Genomic DNA, 10,350 nt, shown 5'->3' with positions numbered 1-10,350 from the left:
TGTTTTAGCACTTGTTTTTCAGTAGGTCAGTTAAACTTTAGACAATAGCAATACCCATGCTTATAAAAGCACCTTTAGTCTTAAGCTTTAACAAGGAAGGGCACGCCATTTAAAAGATAGGTTGGTCTGTAAGCGCGAGCATCCTAACTGGAAAACATGTGTGAACAGTATGAAGCATTGAAAATATTTTGGAATATTTTCAATATACATTTATATTTTTCCCTATTAATTTTGGGAATCTCTTTTGTTCTCTGTTCATTTGGAAGTGTTTATATTTGAAAGATAGCATCATTTTTAAAAAACTGCATATAAATAACAATAAAAATCTATAAAAGAACATCTGTATTTGTAGTGTCATTTTGCCTGTTAATCTAACTTGGCATAGCAAGACACTCTAGCTTCTGCCTTCAACCTGTCATTCAGGTTCTTAGCAGTGAGATTGACTGGACTAACAAAACTCAGCAGAAATGTCCTTCACTATCTGAGTCTTCTGGGGGAGCACAAACTTTGTCATGCTGGGCTTTTAAAACTGAGATGGCGGGGAGCCGCATGAGAGAACACTACCATCCATGCAGCAACTGCAAAAACACCGCCCAGAGCAAACTTTTACAAGGCTGTTTAACATTTAGAGAAAGGCAGGAAGGTATTAGATTTTCCTTCATGGAGACAGCTTAAGGCAAATGGGAGAAAGTGACTGAAAACAGACTATTTCAAATCTAATAAGCAAATTTTACTGCACTTACTGTTATTGACCCAAATGCAACAAGCTGATATTGATTGTTAATGTGTGCATTCATGGCTGACCACCCACATATTTTACAGGTAGCAAGAGCTTCATAATGAGAGAAACACACAAACAGTCTTCTTGTAGGGCTGGCATGAATACAACACTCATGGGTACAACAGCTGGAAGCTGTTGTTGTATAAACTCAGCTTAACAACACAAACACATAAAACAGCCCACTGCTGTCCAGCAAACACTATAATTTTCATTTGTTAGCAGAAGAACAAGCATATCAAACAAATAATAAAAACTCAAACATGCACACATGCAGAACATGCAGTTTGCGCCTTACCACACTTTCTTCTTGCATTTTTATTACAATCCCTTACATTATTTTATTTCTGACCTTCCTAAATATGTTAAGATTACAATAATTTAAGCTTTGGTGAAAAGAAACTCTGACAAGTTGTGTAATTTGAAATTAATGATTTCTTACCTATATCAATGAGTAGAAAAACCAAATGATGATAGAGATGATATTTATTAAAGTCTTGTAAATTTATGCATTTGTCATTAACACAGAAAAGATCTAAATGTAATTAGATGATGACTATATAACTAATCATGTTGTTGTGTAATTACGTTTAAATTGCATACCAAAACAACAGTAATAACCCTCAATGTCTAAGGGTTAAACATATGTTATGTTGCCATGTCAATCACAGGAGATCCAAACATGCCCTGAAACACTGGCCGATCTGTGATTGGACCCTGGCAGGTAGCTGAGTTGGTGCATGTCTGTTTCTCTCCTCTCTAGCTTTCACTAAAAAGGCCCCCTTTATTCTCTGAATTTAAGAGACCTGGCCTTCTGGCCCTGGTCCAAACCCAATGCTCAAGCTGAGCCCCTCAAAGAGCCCATTGTAGCCATGAGGGCTGCTTTTTTCAAATTATCTCTCAAAAATTCCGCAGAAAATTACTGCTGAATAAATATTTTTTTGCTTGTTATTTTTTTTCCTTCCTCTTTTTTTTCCCTTTTTTTGCAAATGTTTGGGGCAGGAGGATGCTGCCAAGGACTGTGCAGCACAGAGCTGAGTGGCTCAGAACAGTCATTTCTCCCTCATATTTTCTCTTTCTTCTGGTTCTCCCCATATTTAAATCTCAGGCCCTCCTTTTGTTATAATGTTTGTACTTGGTACTGATATTGGAATTACTGGCGCATGCCGAAACTTGATATTTTTCATGTACGTATTTGCCGATGCCTATACTAAAACCGATACATAAACACTTATGAAATGGAGAAACTGGGATTAGGGCCACATAGTTTAGCATTATGAGAATTGTAACACCTATTTGAATGAGGGTTACAAATGTAATAAAATGAATAAAAAGCAAACATTTTAGCGCAGTAACCCAGTGTTACCTAATCTTTCTGCTCTTCCTGAGTACAACAAATACTTCATCAATTTAATGGTTTAAAATATTGATCAAATCTAAACACCAGTCTGTTGCTAACTCATACATGTTTAAGCAACTATCTGCGGATACCGATATGCTTCTGATATCATCATTCAAATCTCCTTCAATAATATTTCATAGGCTTTCGGAAGCTTCACTAATACAGGCAGAATAGCATAAATTATATTGTATCTGCTACAAGATCATCAAACTATTGAAGACATATACGTCCTAGCAAAGACCTCAGGATGAAAAAAAGTTATCTGATTTAGAGTGTTGAATTAAAAAAAAAATCCTATTAATCCTACTGGCTTGCAACAGAAGGAGCTGCTGAATAGCTCTTTGCTTGTGCACTTCCTCTGGGAGTTTTTCTAAGAAGATGACTGGCCATAGCTGCCAGTGAAGTTTCCTCCAGCATGTGATCCATGTTATTCCTGCTATACACACTCTGGCTCTAATGTGGCCCTGCCACGTCCTGAAGGAGAAGGGAAGGTTTTGCGGTGGTGGAGCGATTAAAAGACCTGGCCATTTTGTATTTGGAGCCTGTGTGTATGTGTGTAGAGCTAGAGCTAAGCCCCTACTCCATGCTCCAGCACAAATACAGGGAAATGAGGAGCCGCGTATTGCTCTAGCGCTTTAGGTGCCGCAGGCCTGGAGTACTGCAGACTGAGCAGGATGTTGAACAGCAACAAGTGAAATTAGAGAAACACTGAATGCTACTTTTCTCCGTTGTAAGCTTCCTTGATAAGTCATTTTAAGGTCTCTAGCATCTAGTCATCTGTGTGTCCTGTTTTGTCCTGTCTCGCTCTCTGTAGTCTCAGTACCAGATCCCTTGAGCTCCACGAGGACGTCGGTTAACAGGAATTTTTAACTTTGGAAATAACAGATATATATCTGACTCACACAGCTGCTCAGAGGGCTCAATGTATTAAAGCCATTTGTGACACTTTCGGATGCAAATCAGATGCATTCTGCTTATGTGTTCGATATGAAACTCATGTTTATGGGCCCACTGCATGATAAAATGCAAAATGAGCTACTTTTCCTTATGTATATGAATTTGAGGGAGAGCCATACAAAATGGGAGTAAAATATTACATGTGCGACTACTTACATATTCTGCTCGATTCACTGAAGTTTGAGCAAGTCGTAGCAGTCACCTTTTAAAACCAGACATAAACTTGCATTAGGTTCTCAAATGATGTGTTGGTGAGAGACTTCCTTTAAGTGTTGCAGTGGTTAGATGGAGGCACAGGACAAAATATACATACCTGTCTCAGGACAAAATATACATACCTGAGATGTGGTGCAAAATATGTAGCGAAATGGCTGCAACAAACTCTATTTGACAAACACTATTTTCTTAGCCTGAGTAAAATAACACTCCTATAGAATGATTTGGTGGATAAGTATTTAATTTATTAACATCTAATCTCATCACTGAATTTTCATTTTCTGTTTTGTCTCAAGCTTGTTGACAGCTCCATTATTTCACTGCTTCTTTTAAACCTTGCACCTCTTGAGCGAGCAGTTATTGCACTGTCATGCATAGTCTGCATGATAAGCTGCAGTCTCAGTTAATCAAATGTTTGTTTGGTTTACTAAGTATGCAAATGTTGCATTTCACCTCTGCTCGTACATACAACTGGCCCAGAGAGTGCCTCTCTCAAACAAGCTCCCATAGGAAATGGCCTTAAAAGTAACATGAATCAGAAATCAACACATTTCCCTTCTATACTGTGATGTGTTTCGAGTGAAACAGGGTATCAAGGAGGGTCTCTGAGCATTTAGCTCAGTGATGGATCTGGATGGTATTATTTTTCCCCACCCACCAATGCATGCAATCAAAACAGACATCTTCAAGGCAGGCAAAAGTCACTAAACTTCAATCAAAGGTTACAGGTAAAGAAAAAAATAAATAAAAGTATAATGAACTACGTTTACTATGACAATGTACATGTGCTAATAAGGTGAATAATTTGATTTCAGGTTGAATTTGTTTGTGCAGTACGTTGGCCAACATGTCTTGTTTCTAAATGTGCTATATAAATAATGTTGACTATTGGCTTTTCAGCAGCACATATCAAACCATTAGTTTACCATTTTTATCATTTTCGTTCAGACTGTAAAGAAGTAACAGACTAAAAAAAACGTTTTCCCAATATCTCTCAACATACGCCTGACGATCATGATCACACATGCTTTTATTCAACCAATGGGGTTGTGGACACCACAGGAATGCATCCTTAGCAGCAGAGATGCAAAAGAGAAAAATGAAGTGTGGTAGGGCTGAAATGATCAAGAAAAAATGTAAACGACAGGCTAAGGACAGGAAGAACACATAATACAGATAAGAACACAAGAATATGGATAGGAGACGAAGACTGTGGCCTGATCAATCCAGGAAAAGGGACGCATGAGAAGAGAGCCACAGAGATAAGAAATGAGACTGGTATTGCAGAGATGCAGAAGATTGTGCACAAAAGCCTTTAGCGCCTTTCTGAGGTGAGGTGCTGAATACTAAAGAACTGAACTCATTTCCAACAAACTCTGGAACAAGCATCAAAAAATAGAAGAACAGCTCACCATGGAGTGACTTTAAAATAAGCTTCTTATTTGGAAAGAGCAAAGGAATGAGTGGGGGCAAGAGAGAGGGAGAGAAAAAGAGAGGTCAAGAAGGGAATTTAGCTTATTGAAATTTAAGATGGAAATCTGGCATCTGTACCGCAAATGTCTTCTCAAATCTAACACTGAAGCAGAATGCCTCCCCAAAGCACAGATGCTTCCAATTAGCTTCTATTGGCAAAGGCAGATAAGACCAATACCTGCCTAATCTCTCCCACACGCTGTAAATGATAACATACGCCATTCATGTCTCTGGTTCTGCTAGCGTTGCTGTTTCTAACCCAACCACAGAGTCGTACACAGCATGCTGCTGACTAGAACGATATCCACAATTAGGGAAGTAATAGTGACAGCTATAGAGATGGTTACAGCGACATGACAGTGTGTTAATGACATAGCTGCCCAAAGCCATTAAGCAACAAGTTTACCACAATCGTGGAATGGAGTGATTCACTTTGCTCATCCGATTAAACAATAAAATCTCAAATATTGGCTCCCCTGGTAAACATGAGCAAAACAGGGTGGAAACCACATTCTATATTGCTTATCCTTTTGATTGTTTATTGAAAACATGAACAAAAATCTAAGCTTTTGAAGTACAATGATTGGGAAAAAAAAACTTATCATATCAAAGAACTACTTTTTTCTCCAATCTGTGTGTGACACAATTACTGACATACTTTGTGCAGCCTCCCTTTGCAAAGATAACAGCTCTGAGTTGTCTCCTTTAATGCTTAATGAGACTGGAGAACACACTGCAATGGATCTGAGACCATTACTCACTACACAATCACTCCAGATCCTTCAGATTCCGGGGTCCACACTGGGGACATTACTCTTCAGCCCATCCTACAGGTTTTCTATGGGGTTTAGGTCAGGGGACTGGGGTGGCTATGGCAAAACCTTAATACTGTGGTTAGTAAACCATTTTAGTGTTGATTTTGAGATGTGCTTTGGATCATTGTTCTGCTGGAAGATCCAAACTATGAACCAGTTTAAGCTTCCTGGCTAAGGCAGCCAGGTTTTGATTTTATTCCGGGTGGTGCTTGATGGAGTAAGTGATACCATGTATCCTGATAAATTGGCCAGGACATACACTGTCTATGCACCTGCTGTTTTTGTGCTTTTGTGTATTGTCTTTGCACTTTTTTTTTAAAATGTATTTTGTTAACCACTGCAAGGATGCAAGTAGCCAGACAGTGCTTCATTATACTGTATAACCCTGTATTGGTATAATGACAAAGTTTAATGAAAACTCGTCTCTGGTGTTTGTTGCCAAAAACCTCTATTGTGGTCTCATCTGACCACAGAACATGATCCTACTGAAAGTTCCAGGAATATCTGGCAAACTATAGGCGCTTGAGTTTGTTGGTCAAGTCTTTCTCCTGAAAGCCCTCCCAAGCAACTTGTGGTTATATAGAAGGTATTTCATTGTAGTTTGGGAGACGTTGTGACCCAAAGACCTAATGTCTGCGATTCCCCATCTGTGATCCTTGGTGATTCTTTGTCCACTCGAACCATTCTTCTCACGGTGCGTGTCAGTATATACATACATCCTCTTCCTGTCAGATTCTTAACATTTCCAGTGGTTTTAAACTTTGTAATTGTAGCTGATAGTGGAAATGGGCATGGGCATTTTCAACTATTTAGCTATTTTCTCATAGCCATTTCCTGATTTGTGCAGCTCAACAACCTTTTGTCGTACATCATTACTGTATTTCCTTTATCACTGTGTTTTTTCTCACAACAATGGATGACTGACGGAATTTGGCTTGTGTTTTATCTCATGTATATTCCTCAGTGAATCAGGAAATCATGGCCATTTAAGTGTTCCTAATTGCTCAGGTGAACTTAAAAACATAAAATATGAATGGGAATATACTTCAGTTAGATTTCACTCTTAAGAAATTCTAGGGGTGCCAATAATTGTGGCACACATTTAAGAAAATCATTTTTTTCATGACAAGATTTGCTTTTTTCATTCAATCATTAAACATTAAATAAAGGTTAGATTTTTAAAGATCAAAAAGAAATAAGCAATTGAGAATACTTTTTACATCCATTTTGCTCATGAATACCAGGGGTGCTGATATTTGTGGAGGGCACTATAGTTTAAATAAAACTTTAATGCCACACACAAGAAAAACACGAAATTAATTCACTTAAATCGCTGGCTACTGCAAACCGATGTTTTACTGATGATGATGTAAAAGATGTGGTAATAGAACATAAGGCTACAGCGCAGAGCCACCCATGCCGCCAGTGTTGCATAAAGAATTAGATTGGCAAGAAAATGTTATTTTCACAATTTTTTACCTAGCCAGATGAAGTTGATCAGCCAAGACATGTTTGGTGTACAAATTGTGCTTCTTTAGTTGTACACTGAAGCTTTGAGGCTAATGTTGCTAGCAAACACTAAAAGTCAATAGTCACCCAAATCTTTCCAGAATACTCCAAAACTTTCAAATCTCAATCAAGGTCCTTCTGACTTGTCGATATGGTTTAGAACACCAGCTCCATCATCAAGAGAGCCCAGCAGAGGATGTACTTCCTGCGTCAGCTGAGGAAGTTCAACCTGCCCCAGGAGCTGATGGTGCGGTTCTACACAGCCATCATAGAGTCCGTCATCACCATGTCAATCACAGTGTGGGGTAGCTCAGCCACCAAGCATGACCTCCACAGACTGCAGCGCATCATCAGGTCTGCAGAGAGGACAACTGGGGTTAAGCTGCCCACATTGCTGGAACTGTATGCTTCGAGAACCAGGAAGCGTGCAGAGAAGATCTCTGCTGACTCGTCACACCCCAGACACCACCTGTTCCAGCTCCTTCCCTCAGGCCAGCGCTTCAGCCAGATGAGGATCAGGACTTCCAGGCTACAGAGAAGTTTCTTCCCACAAGCCATCAAATATTACACTTAAAATATTACACTGTGCTGTGCATTGTGAGCTCCTGTAACCAAAACCAAATTCCTTGTATGTGTAAGCATACCTGGCCAATAAAGCTTGATTCTGATTCTGAATACAGTATGACTTACTATGAGCTATACAAATAACTAAACTGCACTGTGTAGCTTGATGCAGCAGTTAGCCATTTTAGATTACGGGGATGTGATGCAGCATTCTGCCTCCTCTTTACATGCACACTATCACATATGGATGGTACAGATAACGTTTGCAATTTCTGCTGTTTATTTATTATAAATAACAGTTTGATCTTGAATTTCAAACTGAAGATATGTTTACAAATGAAAACAACAGAAATCTCGAATGTAAGAATTGTGAGAACAGTTAAAGTGCCATTCAAGCTGGATTAATTTTAGCTGGGGAGGTGCTATAATTTGAGTGTTACAGCAGACAAGATGAGATCTGTGATCTGATGTTAAGTCTACTAAGTAATAATTCTGGAGCAAATTACCTTCTATAATTCATTGACATCAGAGTTCCCTTGGTAATAGTAGTCCTGTTCAAGGCAAGGTTAACAGCTAAAATGGAGCTTGATTTGACCAAATTCCTTAATGCTTAAGTTCATGACAAGACTAATGAAATCCATATCAGTTTTGGTGATGAGCAAACTGTAAGGAGAAAGAAAATGAATGAAAGGCAAGGTAATGTGTTTTCTGTCTTGTTAGGCGACATTTGGTAGGTTCAATGAATTACTAGCCTAATGCTAGTTGCTAGTCTTTATGCCATTTAGTGTCTATGCACTTTATTATTGTGTAATGTGCTGCTGTTGTGTGTTGCACTATGGAGCCTGAGGAACGACATTTTGTTCCAATGTATACAAGTTATATAAAGAAATTACCATAAAGACCAGCTGACATGCAGACACACGAAGAAGAGTCAGATTCTGCGGAGGAGGAGCAATTAGGCACAATAACTGCTTCAAATTGCTGTCTGTAGCAACTACACGGTAATGTTCTGTTCATTTTTTTTGGTTCACAGTTTATTTGCTCTGCTCTAAAAACACACTGACAAGTCTGTACAACCTTAAAAAAGTCTGGATGTGTCATGAGCAGGTTAAGGTTCTCAGGATGTATTCACAGAAAATATACAAGCAACTATTGATTCTGTGTTATTAGCATTGGCATCTGTTTTCTAGTTCCAGTGCGAAACTAAAGAAGCAAAATCTGGATGCCACATATAGCTGTTCTGGTACATTTGTTAAATGGTAAACTGGGTAAATCACAAAGCCTAAGGGAGTTATGGGACATCCAGGTGTTTGAGAAAGGTGTAGTCCTTCTTGGAATATTTTGACTCTTGGCTTCTGTGAAAGTTTCACACCAGCATCTGGGCCTTGAATGTTCCAATACACACATGGCGCTTCCATGAGCCCTCACCTGTGTGGGTGTCTGAACACAACGCAAGAACACCCCGTTCCAACCACAAAGCCCAGTTCTCATTGTTAGGATTTAATGTGTTATGTGACACTGGCTGTTCTTAGTTTAGGTGCTCCTAAGTTCATCTGTTCAAAATGTTTTTTTTTGTGTTATGCCTTACCATTGCTACATGGGGCTTCTGAGGTGCAAGCTCTTCAATACTACATGTGCTACTTTCATCATTAAAGTCACTCTTCAGTGATCTAGACTGCACCAGTTCAGACAAAAATAAGCTGCAGGCAAGATGAGATAAATATGATCTCATAGGGACAAATCAAAACAAATGACACTGCCAAATTTGTTAGTACTTCATCACGATTTTATGGTTTACAGTATAGCTTTCTTTCCAATAACAGCTAAATCCACAAATCTAGCTGGCCAGATGCAAAAGACGACTGTCAGCTGCACTGCAGAGCCAAAGCAAAAGCCGTATATACACACATCCACACACCCACACACAATGGCAGACAGGATGAAAGTCATCTGGCTGATGGGCTAGGTTAGGTCTGGGTGAGGAATGCAAAGTTGGCAGAAGGATAGCGGGGGTGGGGTGGGGGGATAGACAGGTTTGCACACAAGCTAATTACTCAACACTAGGCCTGAGGACACACCATCCACAATGACTGCAGTCAAATAACATTGGGCCTCATTGACCGGTATCTTCCTAAGTTTTTCTTAAATTTGTTCTTCAGAAAGAACCTAATAAAAGTCAATGTCAGATTCATGACATGTTCTTAAACAACATAATTGTTTGCACCTTTGTGCTCTTGAGTGTGTTTGGTAAATGTCAAAATCTTTGTGAAAACTGCATGCATGTCAGCGTGTGTGTGTGTGTGTGTGTGTGTGTACACTCGTCTTACTATTCCTGTGTGGACCACATGTCCCCACAATGATTGGACAGCATCACAGTTGTGCACAAGTGAAGACACAAAATTTCTTCTTAAGAATGGTTGGTGAAAGAGGTACATTCTACCCAAGATTGAGGAAAAAAAAAAAGAACACAAGAACACCGACATAATATAATTTGATCATGTTTTGTCCATTGTCAACTAACCACTGAAATATAGTTGCGTCTGCAGCTCTTATAATGGGCCACACCTTCAACCAGAATAAAAGTTAACAGTCAGTATTTAAGCAAGTGCCACAAATTGATGCAAATGAGTATGGCT

General features: G+C 39.1%; 1 protein-coding gene across 2 annotated transcripts in view; it reads right to left on the bottom strand.

Moving 5' to 3' along the window:
- Positions 1-10,350, bottom strand: part of LOC118821423 (mitochondrial import inner membrane translocase subunit tim16-like) — a 159,334-nt gene that overhangs the window by 66,659 nt on the left and 82,325 nt on the right. The window lies entirely within an intron of this gene.

This window comes from Colossoma macropomum, unplaced genomic scaffold, assembly GCF_904425465.1.
Source record: "Colossoma macropomum unplaced genomic scaffold, Colossoma_macropomum, whole genome shotgun sequence".
Classification (NCBI taxonomy): Eukaryota; Metazoa; Chordata; class Actinopteri; order Characiformes; family Serrasalmidae; genus Colossoma; species Colossoma macropomum.
This window is presented reverse-complemented; position numbering and strand designations above follow the sequence as displayed.